This window comes from Pleurodeles waltl, chromosome 1_1 (assembly GCF_031143425.1).
Source record: "Pleurodeles waltl isolate 20211129_DDA chromosome 1_1, aPleWal1.hap1.20221129, whole genome shotgun sequence".
Taxonomy (NCBI): Eukaryota; Metazoa; Chordata; class Amphibia; order Caudata; family Salamandridae; genus Pleurodeles; species Pleurodeles waltl.
In genome coordinates, this window is record NC_090436.1 from 67046860 (window position 1) to 67061895 (window position 15036).

The following is a 15036-nucleotide window of genomic DNA, read 5'->3' on the forward strand; positions in this document are numbered from 1 at the left end:
ACAACTAAGTGCCAGGCACAGGAAACCGCAGCTCAAAGGAAGCACTGCAATTAGGGTAACTTTCCAATGTCAAAAGTGTTTTTTACAGGGAAGTAAATACTTTATTAAGACTTTGTGTTGGTTTACTTCACTTTGCTATATAAATCCCCCCATTGATGTCAGCAAAATTTAACTAAAACTTATCCCTGACTTTGCCTCAAAAGGGGTCCTCACACTGTGTGTCCCACACTTTCCTGATCTTCGGTAAAGAGACCCAAGCGTACGAAAAATGTGGTATATTTTGGAATGCTCCTGGATGCAGCGTTAAAACCCCCACCCCTTTAAAAAAAGGGTTCCTTTTGTTATGCAAACAGAACTGCAGAGCCTCTGTTGTTGATTTTCCCCCTCCCTCATCTTGAGTTTGAAGGCAAAGTACATCTACTGAGGCCATAAAAGCAGGTGCTCAGACACATTTTGACCAGACTAAGAGCAACCTTGTAGTGAAACTAAGAACGGCTTCCAAAGCGCCCTGTCCTGTTCACAAGTCCCTTCACCGGGGCTGTGCCAGAATCTGTCCTAAATACACCGGTGTTGACCCTGCAGTCTCTTGCAGGCATCTCAGTATTGCGAGGAAAGGCACCACTTTTTACCAGATGAGTCCACATTTCCAGGAAGCCATTGCTGTTTTGGAATGTATCCAGCTGACTCTGGAGCCCCATTAGTCCGGCCGAGTGCCTCTATGTGCTGCAGCCCATTCGACTCACTCATTTGGGTGGGTGGGGTTGAAGAAGGCGGGATCAGGACCCAGGTACAGTGAGAGATCAGCTGGGACAGGTGGGCAGACTCCAGGAGCCCATGGTGGGCCTCATGGACATTTTAAGGATTTTGGGGGCCCTGGGCTTGACATACTTTGAGGGCCCCAGTTCAGAGGAGCAGCTTTGGATTTATGTTGCAGTTTCAGCTTTTTCGTGCCCTCTTTGGCCAGGTCCCTGACACTTGCCAGGCACACTCGTCCTAATTCTAAATGTGTTTCCATTTTATATGTGGGCATAGTGTGTGTGTTGAATATTGTAACACAGCAGCTTACCTGCTGTCATTTGTCATATGTGAGGTCCTGTTTTGATCTAAAAGGAACTATTTATGAATGTTGCAGGGTACTGAAAAACAAACACAACATTTTTCTGCAAAATATCTGTAAAAGACTTCCACACAATACCGGTATTAAACATAAAGGAAAATTGTATTTGAAATAACCTCTGTTTCAAAAATCAGTCGAGATCATGAGGGATGGACTGTGTGGAGAACAGATCTGGCTCTAACAGGGCCCCCCATGAAAGGCTGGCAGCCTGGGCCAGAGCCCACTTTGCCCCTGCCTTAAAACATCTCTGGTGGGCCCAGTCTGTAGGGTGACTGTACGGTCCCACTGGTGGCGTCAGTGACACACTTCAGTTCTCTGTGTTAGTCATATGACGCCTGTTTTATACTTTGTTTAGTGCAGTGCACCCCCAAGCCTCCCCTGGGAGCATATGATGTAACCCCACCCTCAATGCAGCACAGAACCAGGGCCCTGTAGAGCTCCGCCCTTGTAGGTCCCTTTGCCTAAATATGAGGTCTCAACGACTGCTTAATTAGTAAATAAAAACGTGCCAGTGCTCAAAGCCCTCCTCTTAAACACGCAGAAATTAAATGAGCGAACAGGGAATACTGAGGCAGCGTAATCCTGAAGCCATCCCAGGCCTCATTAATCCATTTACAGCCACTCCCTGTCCCTTCAACTCACTCTTGCAGCTTTATCCTTTGTGACACCTTTTCGTTTTTCTCTTCCTCCGTTTTTACCATATGTGTCTTTTGCTCATAGTAAATACTTGAGGCAGGAAAATAAGCGCCGGCCCTCAAAAATAAGTGCCGGTGCCCTGCACCGGAAACAAGCACAAATTAAGCACTGGTCCCAACCCTTTCCCCCCACACATCCTACACTGTGTAGTGTACTACCCACGAGGGCAAGTGCCCCATGCAGGAGTATTACTCGCTAAATAGATTTTAAAACACAATATAAAGAAGCCGCTGACATGGCACTTCACAAACACTTTATAACAGTTATAGTAACAACTGAAGGCAGACGCAGGGTAGGCACCGCGCTCAGCTGAACCAGTGGCGCGAGGGTGCCATCAGTGTGCACAGTACCTGTTGAGTCGCGAAGCTTCAGCTCGGGAAAGGAGACTACCATTCCCAGCATCCTTAGTGCTATAGTTGAAAAGGACTAGCTGAATGTCGCACTCATGATATGGGGCTTTGGCATCTAGGACACTAGTTCGTATGATTAAAATAAAATTACAGGATAGGTTTAATGGCGTCTCAATTCACACATTCTTCACCCCCAAAGGCCCTTCTGATGCAAACGTCTTACCTCTGTATTTACATGCCTCTGGTCCTTCCCTCAGGTCTGACGAGTGTGTGGGGACGCTGGGGAGTTTCGGTCATCTTGCCATCTTACAGCTACTCCGCTGTTCTCACGGGGTGATGTTTCTGAGGCGCCTAGACACTTTCTTCACGGGGCGCTCGAGGAGCTGGCATTAATACCGTGAGGTGGGAGGGTCCGCACGCCCCAGTCATTGTCCTCAGAGAGCAGTCACATTCCGTCGGAGTGAAGGCTGAGCTGGGGCCCCGCCCACAGATGCAGAACACCAGCTTGGATGTCAGTCTCCTAAATATCGCTGTCACTTGGCGGGCTTTGAAAGTGGTGGGTGCATCGCACTCAGCAGACAAGCAAGCCCCTCAGGGCACAATGTGGGGGGCAAATAAACAAACCCCTACATGGCACAAGGTGGGCTGCAAACAAGCAAACCCGTACAGGGCACAATGTGGGGGGCAAATAAACAAACCCCTACAGGGCAAGGTGGGGTGCAAACAAGCAAGCCCCTACAGGGCACAAGGTGGGGTGCAAACAAGCAAACCCCAACAGGGCAAGGTGGGGTACAAACAAGCAAGCGCCTACAGGGAACAAGGTAGGAGGCAAACAACAACCCCTACATGGCACAAGGTGGGGTGCAAACAAACAAACCCTTACAGGGCACAAGGTGGGGTGCAAACAAGCAAGCCCCTACAGGGCACAAGGTGGGGTGCAAACGAGCAAACCCCAACAGGCACAAGGTGGGGTGCAAACAAGCAAACCCTTACAGGGCAGAATGTGGGTTGAAAACAAGGAAACCCCTACAGGGCCCAGGATGGGGTGCAAACAAGCAAACACCTAGAAAAGGCACAAGTTGAGGTGCAAACAAGAAAACCCTTAGAGGGCACAAGGTGGTTGGGTGAATGTCAACTCGGCCACAGGTAGATTGCCCCAACAAAAACCTGCAGTCGTGGTTGGGCACATCCATGCCATGGACACCCATGCTGACAACCATCAAAGTGTAAGGCCGAAAGTGTACCACGGGTGGGCACTATCTTACCATGGCTAACCAATATGTGCCAAAAGTCACCATCATAATTCCAGGATCAGCATTATACCAGAAATGGGTACCATCATGCCATGGATACCCACAATATTCCAATAAGGATCCTCATTATGCGATGGATAATATTATATAAAAATGGCTGCCATGAACACCCAGGCCCAGATTTACTAAGATTTTGTATCAGGGTTGCATCACTTTTTTGGCACAGCCCTGAAGCAAAATCTGTTTTGGGATTTACAAAGCCACACAAATCTGCATTTGTGTGGCTTTGTAAAAAAAATAAAAAGTAATGCAGTGCATAGTGCTACCTTGCATCAGCTAGGTGTTACGGGTAGTGCATGGGCATTCCCTCGCATCCACCCATGTATTCTGATGCAACCCCATATTTACAGATATCTTTATGTCTCCTTGTTACACCCTCTTTGCATGTGTTCTGCCTACGTAAAATGTAAACCACACCTCAAAGGATAACGTTTGTGCGGGATGGCATGACTTCCTGTGCAAAAACTAGCCTGACTACAATGCACGCACCCGTGTGCAACGCAGGCACCCTTGCAATATGGCGCAAGGGACATGGCGCAAGGGACATGGCGCAAGAGTGTCTGCATTGGCGCGAGGCAGTCACAGGTGCGCCGCTCTACAAGAGAGCGAGCGGCACTATATCTTTGAAAATATGACGCATTTCCGGTCTCTCCCTTTCACGCAATGCTCGTGGCTTGCTGCATGAACTGTCAGTTAATACACCCCGCAGAATTTTTCAATAATAATCACCATTATTTCAGCAATATACCCCGCCTGGTCTCGTGACACTAAGGCACACAACTTCAGTAGGAGTACCCCGCACTGGTTCTCGAACCTTCCCATTGTGACATAATGCCACATCCATTCTCTGTGTTTAAATGTTGTTGTTCACTAAATTAGTATCGCATGCCATCGGATTTAATCCATAGTGTTTTTTTTTCTAATTATTTCGGGTCCAGTTTTGATGGGAGCAATAAAATGAAATAGTATACACCAAAGGCTGAAAGTGTGCGCCTAGAAGAAAGAAACTCCTGGTTAAATGTCGGCGCTATAAATCCCTATTGTATAGAGCCGGGTTACAAAGCCTCGAGGCGCCACCGTGGCTGCATGTGGACCACGGGGGCTCTGCTGACCTCGTCAGCACACAACAGCGTGGACAGTCCACTCCTAGGACAATCCATGACCTCCAGCACCTGGTAGGGTCAGTGGTTTATTGCCAGAGATAAGAGCGGCCTTGACAAGCGCAAGGCGCTTCGGTGCGTGCGTGCGTTGTGTAGAAGCGTGTGTACCTATCCCCCGTGTGTAACACGAGAAGCAGTCGTTTCTTCTTTGTAAAAACCGAGAGTGGTAATCACCATTGTTTAACTGTTGTGTCTTCCCCAGAGGCACCAACACTACAAGTGCGAAGTTTGGTATTGAATTTCGAAAGCACTGAACCCCAGATTGGTCGACACATCAGTCATTGTGTTCGAGGATGACCAGCCGCATCCCGCGGTGAAGTAATCCATTTATAAAACAGGTGTGCGGTTGTTTAACTAGTGCAGTCACATTGTATGGTATTGTGTGGTGATTGAATCTACATGATGTTGCCACCATGTCGCTTTTTCTTCAGATTTTGCTCCTTTGTATACCACCATTGTTCTTAGTGCGCGCGCGTGTGTGTATAAAAGTTGAGAAACTTGTGGCTGCTGAGATGGAAATGTCCCACTCATGGCTCCCTAGCGCTTACACCCCAGCCCTGAGAGCCTCGTTAGCATGTCTATGTAGTTTTTTTTTCCAGACACAACAGTGACACGTGCACTTAACTCCACTGTTAAATGTCATGGGTCACAAGGTAGCGTTTTGTGGTATGCGGGTGACTATTGCCCCCATCATGGGCTGCGCAGGCCCAGCAGTGAGGCTGAGCATCCTTTTGGTGGGAAGAGCAGGGCTTTTCACCTGTTGCCCTTGGGACCAGAGAGGAGAGTTGCTCGCCAGCTTCTCCTGTTGGAGATGGTCTGCTTGTTTCACCTGGGTACTTTGCTCCATCCTTACGGGGCCAGGAGGCCACGGGTATGTTTCACCTGGGTACTTTGCTCCGTCCTTACGGGGCCAGGAGGCCACGGGTATGTTTCACCTGGGTACTTTGCTCCGTCCTTACGGGGCCAGGAGGGCACGGGTATGTTTCACCTGGGTACTTTGCTCCATCCTTACGGGGCCAGGAGGCCACGGGTATGTTTCACCTGGGTACTTTGCTCCATCCTTACGGGGCCAGGAGGCCACGGGTATGTTTCACCTGGGTACTTTGCTCCATCCTTACGGGGCCAGGAGGCCACGGGTATGTTTCACCTGGGTACTTTGCTCCATCCTTACGGGGCCAGGAGGGCACGGGTATGTTTCACCTGGGTACTTTGCTCCGTCCTTACGGGGCCAGGAGGCCACGGGTATGTTTCACCTGGGTACTTTGCTCCGTCCTTACGGGGCCAGGAGGGCACGGGTATATCTGCTCTGCGTGAGCGAGGCAGTGTGGGCTTAACATGTGCGTGCAGAGATGCACTTTGCGTCTCCTGTATGTGTGTGGCCTACAAGATGGAGGTTGCGATGAGTCTGGATGTGACTTGATGGAAAACTAGGGAATAGCCTGAGGCCATGTGAAGCCAGCCAGGCTCATATGCATGGAGAGTGGAGGAAAGAAGTCCTTTTTGAAGTGTAGGAACAAGCCCTTCTGTGTTTCATTCTACAACAGGGGTGTGTTAAACAAAGGTGTGTGCAGTAGCCAAGTAGGGAAGATTCATCTCCTTCGGTGCCATTTTTACCCCCCCTGGGATTTTGCCCCTTTCTGGCAAGTCTGCAAATCGAGAGAGACGTGGCTCAGCAGCATGTGTCAAAGAGCGCCTGTCCCCTGAAGCCAGAGCTCACCTTCAATTATAAGTTAAAAGTTAAGATACAAAATTACACATAAGTGAGCCATGAACGTCATTTAAGGGTCGCCAGGGGTCGCAGCTGCGACCCCTGGCTTACCATCTGCAACCACTGGCCCTGCCTTTGCGACCCCTGGCTTCAGACGTGGCATATTCATTGCAGGAACACAGCTGCGGCTCGCCCTTACTAACGTCAGTCAGGGCTTCGTTCCCTTTGCTGTTTGTCATTTTATTATTGCACTCAGTGCTTTAAATGGGCCGGTACTGTCCGGTGGACACTTAAAAAATGCAGCCCATCATCCCTAATGATCCTTTTAGTGCGTCCCACTTTTAGGCATCCAACAAGTTTTTGCAAGGTCTGGGCCATCAGCTTCAGGACTGCGTCACATAAACTAGTATCCATTTCTAAGTATATAAAAACAAGTTCTACGGGGGAAAATGAAACCACAGCAGAAACATCATCTGGCGTCATCTAGTGTGACTACCTGTCCTGGCATGAATTAAGAGGGCAGGTATAATTGAATGTTTATAAAGAAGTACTGCAGCATAAAGATAGCGCCCGAAAGAGTAAGGGTCTGCAGAATAATGACCGCTCAGTCCCATCCTTTTGACGGCCCTGACTACATGGGGTCCTAAGGACAACGGGTCTGCTTGGGGAGATGGAAAGCCCGCTTTGACTGACAATCAATGCATTCAACCTGGTTGCCAATTTGGGACACAAGAGCCATGCTCAGCCTCTCAACATACTTTGATTACCTGAAGGAGTATTTTCAGGTATATCAGTGTTGAAGGACCATAACTACCAATGAAATTACTTAATGACTGTGGAAATAACTGAAATTGGATAGTGAGAACGCCAAAATTCTTTTCAGACTTCGGCAGTACCCCATTCACTTTGGAATAGCAACATCCACCACCTGTGGGACGGGAACCAGTTGTCACCAAGAGCCTGTACATCTGGGGAGCTCTCTCACCTCACATCACTCCTACTTTATGGGTGGGCTCTTGATCCTGTTTTCGGTGGTGGGAGTTTTGGGGCAGGGTGACCTGTTGAAAGGTCATAGATCAGTGAGGAGGGTCCAGTCCAGTGAGGTCCCCACACAACCAGCATCTGTCGTTTAATTACAGGCCGGTTGCTCATGCCCCCTGTCGACCTCCCATGAAGTGCGACCACAGCGGATGAATGGGTAAGGGTGAAGAGTGGAAGGAATCCTGAGAGTCACAGATACTCATGATGAGTGCTGTAATATTTTTTATGTGTACAGAATAAAGGCACATTTTGTTATTTGTGTCACAACAGGCCTTCTATTTTTTTTAACTGTTGCTGATGAAATCATTGAATTATTGAATTCTGTATTTTCTAGCCTGCATCTCCTCCCAGAATAAGCCTTGGCATGCCCAACCTCACCACCCTCAGGGTGAAATACTAAATACTGCGCCGTATTTACAAGATGGCGTTAAGCCACTTTTTGTGGCTTAACGCCACCTTGTAAATACGGCCCCTTCACACGCAGCACTTTGCGTGGAAGAGCGTGCAATGGATGTTGCTATAGGAGTGTCACAGCAACACCCTTTGCATTTTGACGGTGTCCTAGATTTACGTAAACCTGAGGCAGCACCAAAATCTAACGCCACCCCACGGATGGCGTTAGCATGGCACAACGAGGAGAAATGCTTTCACTTCTCCTTGTTTTTTGCTCTTTCTATGTGTGCTGCGTTCTCCAGCACACATAGAAAGAGCAAAATGCCATAGAAGGTTGTTTTTGTGCAGGAAGGGGTTCCTTCCTGCACAAAACAATCTCCCCTGCAGTGCAGCCATCCTTGCACCATGGCGCAACGGAGGCTACGTTGGCGCTCAGCAGTAAATTTAGGGGGCAACACAGGGGTGCGCCGTATTCTACTAAATATGGCGCAACCCTGTTTTTTTAAAATGACTGAGCGCGGCGGTGCTAAATTTGACACAGCATCGCGCTCCATCATTTTATCTTAAATCTGGGCCAGGATTTTGTTTCACCTAACATTTCACACAATGTATGTGTGCTGCACTGTAGAGAACATATCCAATGTGTGGAATGCTTTAGGCATGGTCTCGTATAGGGTTTTGGAAGGGTACCCTACTTTGGTCGCTGCATTGCGATGTAATTTAGCCAATCTGCCTCCTAGTTTCTTGGATATACAACAGTAGAGGATTCACCTAATCCTTAATTAAAAATGCCCACAAAACTGACTTTTTTTTCAGTTAATACTCTGAAACTGGCTATTATATATCCAGCCCCTTTTGTATTTTCAGCAAAAACTCATAACTAAAGTAATCGAAAATAATACTTCCAGATACCCACATTCTTCAGACATTACATCCACAGAATCTCAGTTATAAAGAAGGCTATGCCAAACTCAATGCTGAATTTCCAATTGGGTTTTGGTTATTTCCACATACCATTATACAGATATATTCTTTAGCTTTTTCTCTACTTGACCTTAAATGAACAGAACAGAATGAACAGAAACGTACATATTATTCGTCAAAGTTTCTTGATTCATGTTTTCCTTTGATGTTGTTTTTCTGTATTTATATGTTATTAGTATACAAAGTGAAAAGATGTTTGCCAAACACCTATTTAGCTATTCGTCAGAATTCCTGGAATTCTGTTTTGCGGCCACCATTTGGCGCTCATGTAGGCCCTATGAGACCCTGCCATCAGACCTATCCATGAAAGTACACTCTCCAGCACACACGACACAGTGCTCCACATTGCGTTCCAGTCCTAGTTTTTACCTGACCATTCCGGTGCATTGTGGGACATATAGGGCCAGATGTAGCAACTTTGCAAATTGCGACTTGCAATTTGCGAGTCCGAGCGACTTACAAATTGCAACTCGCAATTTGCAATGCAGAACGGTGTCTCAGACAGCGTCTGCGAGTCGCTATGGGGTCGCAAAGACCCACCTCATTAATATTAATGAGGTGGGTCGCAAATTGCGGCCCCATAGCGACTATGGGCACTCACGGATATGGAAGCCTGCTGTAGTCAGCAGACCTCCATGTTCGTGACTGCTTTTAAATAAAGCAGTTTTTTTTCTTCCTGCACTTAAAAATAAAAGACGAAACCTTTTGTTTTGGAATTTTTTCAGGGCAGGTAGTGGTCCCTTGGACCACTACCTGCCCTGAAAAAATAATTTGGGGTCCAGTCACAAAGGGGAAGGGGTCCCATGGGGACCCCTTCCCGTTTGCGAGTGGGTTACCATCCACTTCAAGTGGATGGTAACTGCGACTCCATTTGCGACCGCGTACGCGGTCGCAAATGGAGTTGCATACCACTCCGACTCGCAAATGGGAAGGGAACACCCCTTCCTATTTGCAACTCTGAAATGCATTTTGCGAGTCGGTCCCGACTCGCAAAATGCATTTCTGCATAGCAAACTCAGGTTTGCGACTCGCAAACGGCGAACCGTTTGCTACATCTGGCCCATAGTTCCTTCTGTTGTTGACCATTACCCAGTTTTGGTCCAGGAGGTGGAGTTCTGTCCAACATCTTTGTTACTGGCTTCCTTAGTACTATTGTGTTGCTAAAGTTGCCCTAAGTGGGAAGGGGATGCCCAGACGTGGGTCCCTTGCTCACTGTGCCACTGGATTCAAGGTAGCCTGGCTGATGAAGGGTGATACCCTGAAACCGGTCCCAGGGTGCTTGGTTCTGGTCCAGGGAGGACCTGGCCTGGCAGTTCGGGCTGGACTGTTCCCATGAGGCACAGGGTCAAGACTGATTTGCATATGGCTAGGTCCAAACTAGGGTGGCATGGTGAGCAGAAGAACGATGGATTAAACCCAGATCTGTGACTGGGGGTGAGTGTTTGCATTGTTCAGCACTCTGTCCATCATCCTTTCGTGTTGCTTAGTTCTATGGACACCTTCAGACTTGCTTTCTTCACTTGTCACATTCCATTCTGCACACCAGTTCTGGTTTCCCCGTTCCCTTTCATGTGTGTGTTGACTTCCATAGTCTTCCCTTCTCGCATGTCCCTGTATCTTCCCCTCCTTTGGTGGTTCCTTAATTCCCTGCACCTGCTTGATGACTCGCACCTATCTCACTCTCTCACCTGTGCTCTTGCCCCCGTTCTTCCAGCTATTTAATCGCTGTGAGGTCACTGTGCAGCGACTTGCATCTCTTTCCTGTTGAAGCTCAACTTATTCTGGTTTTGCCTGGATGTTCTCATTACAGGCTTGTTCCTCGATTCCTTCTACCTTGGTTCCCTTTTATTTTCTTGTTCCCTAATCTCTGCTTCGTTACCTTGCTTTCCATGGTTCAGTTCCTTGGTGCTGCTACTTTTCTGCCCCTCCTTGCCTGTTATTCTTCTTCTGTCTACACACTCCCTCTCTTGCCCTCGTGTGCAGATTTGAAGTCTCGGATCATTGGTCCAGATGTACAAAGCATTTTCCAGTCGCAAACATCTGTTTGTGACCAGAAAATGCCTTTTCCAATGTACAAGAGGCAAAACAAGATTCAGTAACCTGTTACCAAATCGCATTTTGTTTTTCAGATTTAGTATTTGGAAGGGGCGTGTTTAGGGGTCCCTTCCAAATTCTGCATTATTATGGTGTGTATTACTGTTTTGCGACCAAATTTTAATTGCAAAACAGTAATACATTACCACCAGTTTAAAACAAAGGGGAAGGGGGTCACAAGAGAGCCCCTTCCCCTTTGAGAATTAAAATAATTTTTTTTAAGAGCAGGAAGTGGTCCCATGTACAACTGCCTACTCTTAAAAAGAATAACACTTTAAAGTTTCATTTTTCCTTTAATAAAAATGGCTGCATTAAAGACAATTGTGTTATTTAAAAGCAACCACAGACACGGTCTGCTGACCGCAGCAGGCCACCATGCCTGTGATGTTTGCGATCTCTAATGGGTCACAAATTGCTACTTACCTCATTAATGTTCATGAGGTTGGTTGATTTGTGACCTACAAGGAATCACTTATACATCAGGAATACCGATTTCCTAATTGGGATTCGAAGAGAGTCCAAAATGGGAACTCATTAATCCTAATGTTAGTAGATCTAGCCCATTCTTCTTTACTGTGAGTTCTTTGTTTGTGTTCTGTTCCTTCTAGTTCTGTCTGTCTGCACGCCCTTGTTTGTGTGTCAGTTCTGAGGCTCAGATTCTTGTCCTCGCCCTGTGCTCCTTGTGGGGGTCCTTTCCTTTTCCCTGTTTGTATATAGCTTTCTTGGCATTCAGTGTTCCTATTTCCACAGATCTTGGATTCAGTCCTCTGCTTGTTCTTTAATCTGGTCCTTCTTTTCCTTGAACTCAGTTCCTGTTTTCAGTGCTCCTTGCTCTATTCCCTCTTGTCCTATCTTGTGGTTGGGATGGTTTTGATTATTGTTACTGAGGGTGCCAGTGAGATTCCAAGGCTTGGTGCCTTTTGCACACAGACTCCAACATAACTCGTTTCCCAGAAGAGCTGCTGGTTATGTTCCCAGACTTTGTGAGAATAACTGCTCATGCCTTTGCACAACCTTTTCCTCTTGTGGAAAGATCATTTCCCGAGGAACATACAAACTAATATTCAAGAAAGTTTGCTCATGCCTCTGTTTGTACTGTCATCTTGCCTTCTTATTTTATATTTTTCACTATAAATACCTTATCTGTGTAGTTGTGTCTTTGCAGGCACTACACTAAACTAAGCCCCTCTTTCAGAATAACCCCATCCTTGCTAAAGTCTCCTTGCTTGTTAGTTTTGTCGTGATCTCCACCGAGTTGCTGACACATTTAAAAGAATATGGATGAAAATGCTGTATTGTGCATTACATTTAAATAACCTTAAATACACTGAGGGCCATATTTATGACCCAGTTTGCGTCACCTGTGCACCACACAATGCAGTGCAAGGGTGGCGCAAACCTTAAGTGAGATTTATGAAGCCACGCAAGGCCACCTTGTGTGGCCCTGCATGGCTTAATAAATCTTGAGTGATGTAACGCAGGGCAAATGTCTGTGTTGCCTTACTCCGCACCTGGTAGGCGTTTCCATGGGTGTTACACGGGTGTTCCCACCCAACATCCATGGATTTTGATGCATTTCCAGATTTACAAGAACTTGGAATCCTGGGAATGTTCCAAAAAGATATGTGTCCTCAGGAGAGGCGTAATGAGGAGATATATGTTTATTTCTCTTTGTTTTTACCTCTTTCAATGTGAGCTGCTTTCTGCAGCACACGTAGAAAGAGCAAAAACCATCTCACAATTATTTTTTGTGCAGGAAGGTGTTCCTTCCTGCACAAAAAATTCCTGCATGCAATGTAGACACCCTTGCACCATGGTGCAAAGGTGCTTCTGTTGGCACTAGGCAGCTAAAACAGTTCTGGCACAGGAGAAAAGACAGGAATGTGCAGTGTTTAGATAAATATATGCATTCCTGCCCTTTCCCTGTGACGCAGGACAGCACAACAAGGTGAATTGATACCCTGTCCCAGAAAGCCCATAAATATGGGCCTAAATGAACTTCACAAATAAGATGTAATAACAATTGAGTATTCTAGTCATATGGAAATTTATATAGTGATTTGAGTACTGGCTCAATAATATGACTTTAAGTTGTTTAATGTTATATGGTTGTTGTGGAGGCGGAGAAGTGGTGCACCATGGCCTCTGGTTAAAAGTCATTCCCTATCAAAATCCTCCTTTGTTTCAGACCTGTATCACAGTGACTTTAATGAGTTTGAGCTGGGCATGTCTCTCTAGGTTATTCTCAAATGGCTCCCATGGCTATGTAGCCATATTTGCACCAGTGGCATGGCCTGGGTGTTAAGGACCCTAGTGCAAGCAAGAGAAATGGGCCATTATCCTGATAATTATATAATTTGGTGCAGTGGACTAATCACACCCTTGGACCGAGGTGTCACTGCACCTGATGCACTAAGCTGCACCCCTGCTTAAGAGTCTCCAAGTTCCCCATTCTACATGTTTTTGAAGCAAAATCTCCCTACCTCTATCACCATCCTCCCTTTGACACCCTCTTCGCTTTCCCCTTCCTCTCACTCTCTCTTCCCTATCTTCTGTCTCTCACTCTTCCATCCCTTCTTCCTCCCTTTTCTCCTGACATCCTTATTCTGGCCCTTTTTGTTTAATTTTGCCTTGCCCCTTTTGCTTGTCCTTACCTACTTTCTCTTACACGCCGATTCTTAACTCCATGTCCCATTTTGCAATTTCTTCTCCTGCTGCATTTCTTTCACCTGCTCATCGTCTTTCCACGCTTTCCTGTCCTCCATTTCTATCCTACTCAGTGGCGGCTACCACAAATCTGAAGAGGAGGAGGGGGAGGTATGGGAAGGGGGGAGAAATAAAATAATATTTAAAAATAAAAACCTTACCTGCTGCTGTGGCTGCTGCCGCCCACCTCGATCCTCTTGCTGCAACTGTGTTGGTGTCCCAGCATTTCCTGGGAAACCAGCACAGACTCCCCAGCAATCCTGGCCCTGCTCTCATGCTAAACCTAGCATGAGAGCAGCAACATGATTGGGTTGAGAGGCTTGTTCTCCCTCTCAGACAGTGCACTGGAGCTTGTGCAGTTTTTCCAACCGGAGACACCTAAGTGTGCATGTCAGTTTGGCTGGCCTAAGACGGCCGCCCAAACTGACATGAGCACTTAGTGCACTGACTCCACTACTCCTCCTCCCCCATCCCATGGACCAGACCCACCCCTCCCTGCACCTGCTGGCTGAACCAGCAGCTGAAAAGTAAAACAATATTGAAGTATCGTTTTAGTTTTCAGCTGCTGGCTCAGCCAGTGGGATGACGCTCCTTCGCCATTGCGTAGGAGCCGCCTTACCCCTAATTCTTCCCATCCTCCCCAAACAGTAAACACAAGCTAGGCTCAGGCAGGCTCAGAGTTTGAAAAAATCTAAAAAGGGCAGTTTCTAAAGTAAATGCACCTACTGCAGGGTTAGGAAGCCTCCTCTAAGGGCTTGGGCTAGGTGCCACTGCACCAGCTGCACCATTGATAGCTAGGCCCCTGTTTGGCTTCTAAATCTTGACTGATATCTCTAAGACAGCCGGGGACAGGCCTGGAGTCGTGACTGCTTGGGTAACATGGCTTGCACTTAGTCTATCAGGCAGAGGGAATTGCAGTATGCAGTATGTTGTTGTTTTAATTAACTGCAGAAAGAGACACAAAGGGACAAACATGGGCAGACACAGATATGTAAACAAATAGAGAGACACACACATCAATCTAGATTTTTGTTTCCACTGTGTTGTGAAATATCCTTTTCTAGCGTCCTTACCATCCTCAGATCTCACTCACCCTCTTAGCGGGTCCCAGTTACCACTCCAAATATGCGTCCTTTTGTGGAGCCTATAATACAGCCAATCACCGTGCAGCACTTTGTTGTTTTTTGTGTGCTGATGTAAAGAATGTTGTTTAAGAGGTGTGGGCAACAATCTGAGGCTTAGCGTCTGTAGTGGAGTCTCCTCGTGCACTAAGCTCTACACAACACACATAGGGCCATATTTACAAGACAGTGGCGCATCACTAGCGATGCGCCACTTTTCTTGCAACCCCCTTGCGTGCCCTAACGACACCATGGTAGCGCCGTATTTACAATACAGCGCACTATGGATCATCTTTGGGGCAATAGTGGCATATCTTTGACGGTATTGTAATGCTGTACTGGATTAGCATTAA

At 47.0% G+C, this 15036-nt stretch overlaps 1 protein-coding gene across 1 annotated transcript in view; it reads right to left on the bottom strand.

The window, feature by feature from the left end:
• The window catches only part of LOC138265915 (3-galactosyl-N-acetylglucosaminide 4-alpha-L-fucosyltransferase FUT3-like), a 43556-nt gene extending 40900 nt beyond the window's left edge, over window positions 1-2656 (bottom strand). The window contains exon 1 of the mRNA XM_069214141.1: window positions 2387-2656. The gene's annotated coding sequence lies outside the window, so the exon portion shown is untranslated. The remainder of the gene's footprint in view (window positions 1-2386) is intronic.
• Window positions 2657-15036: the final 12380 nt, after the last annotated feature.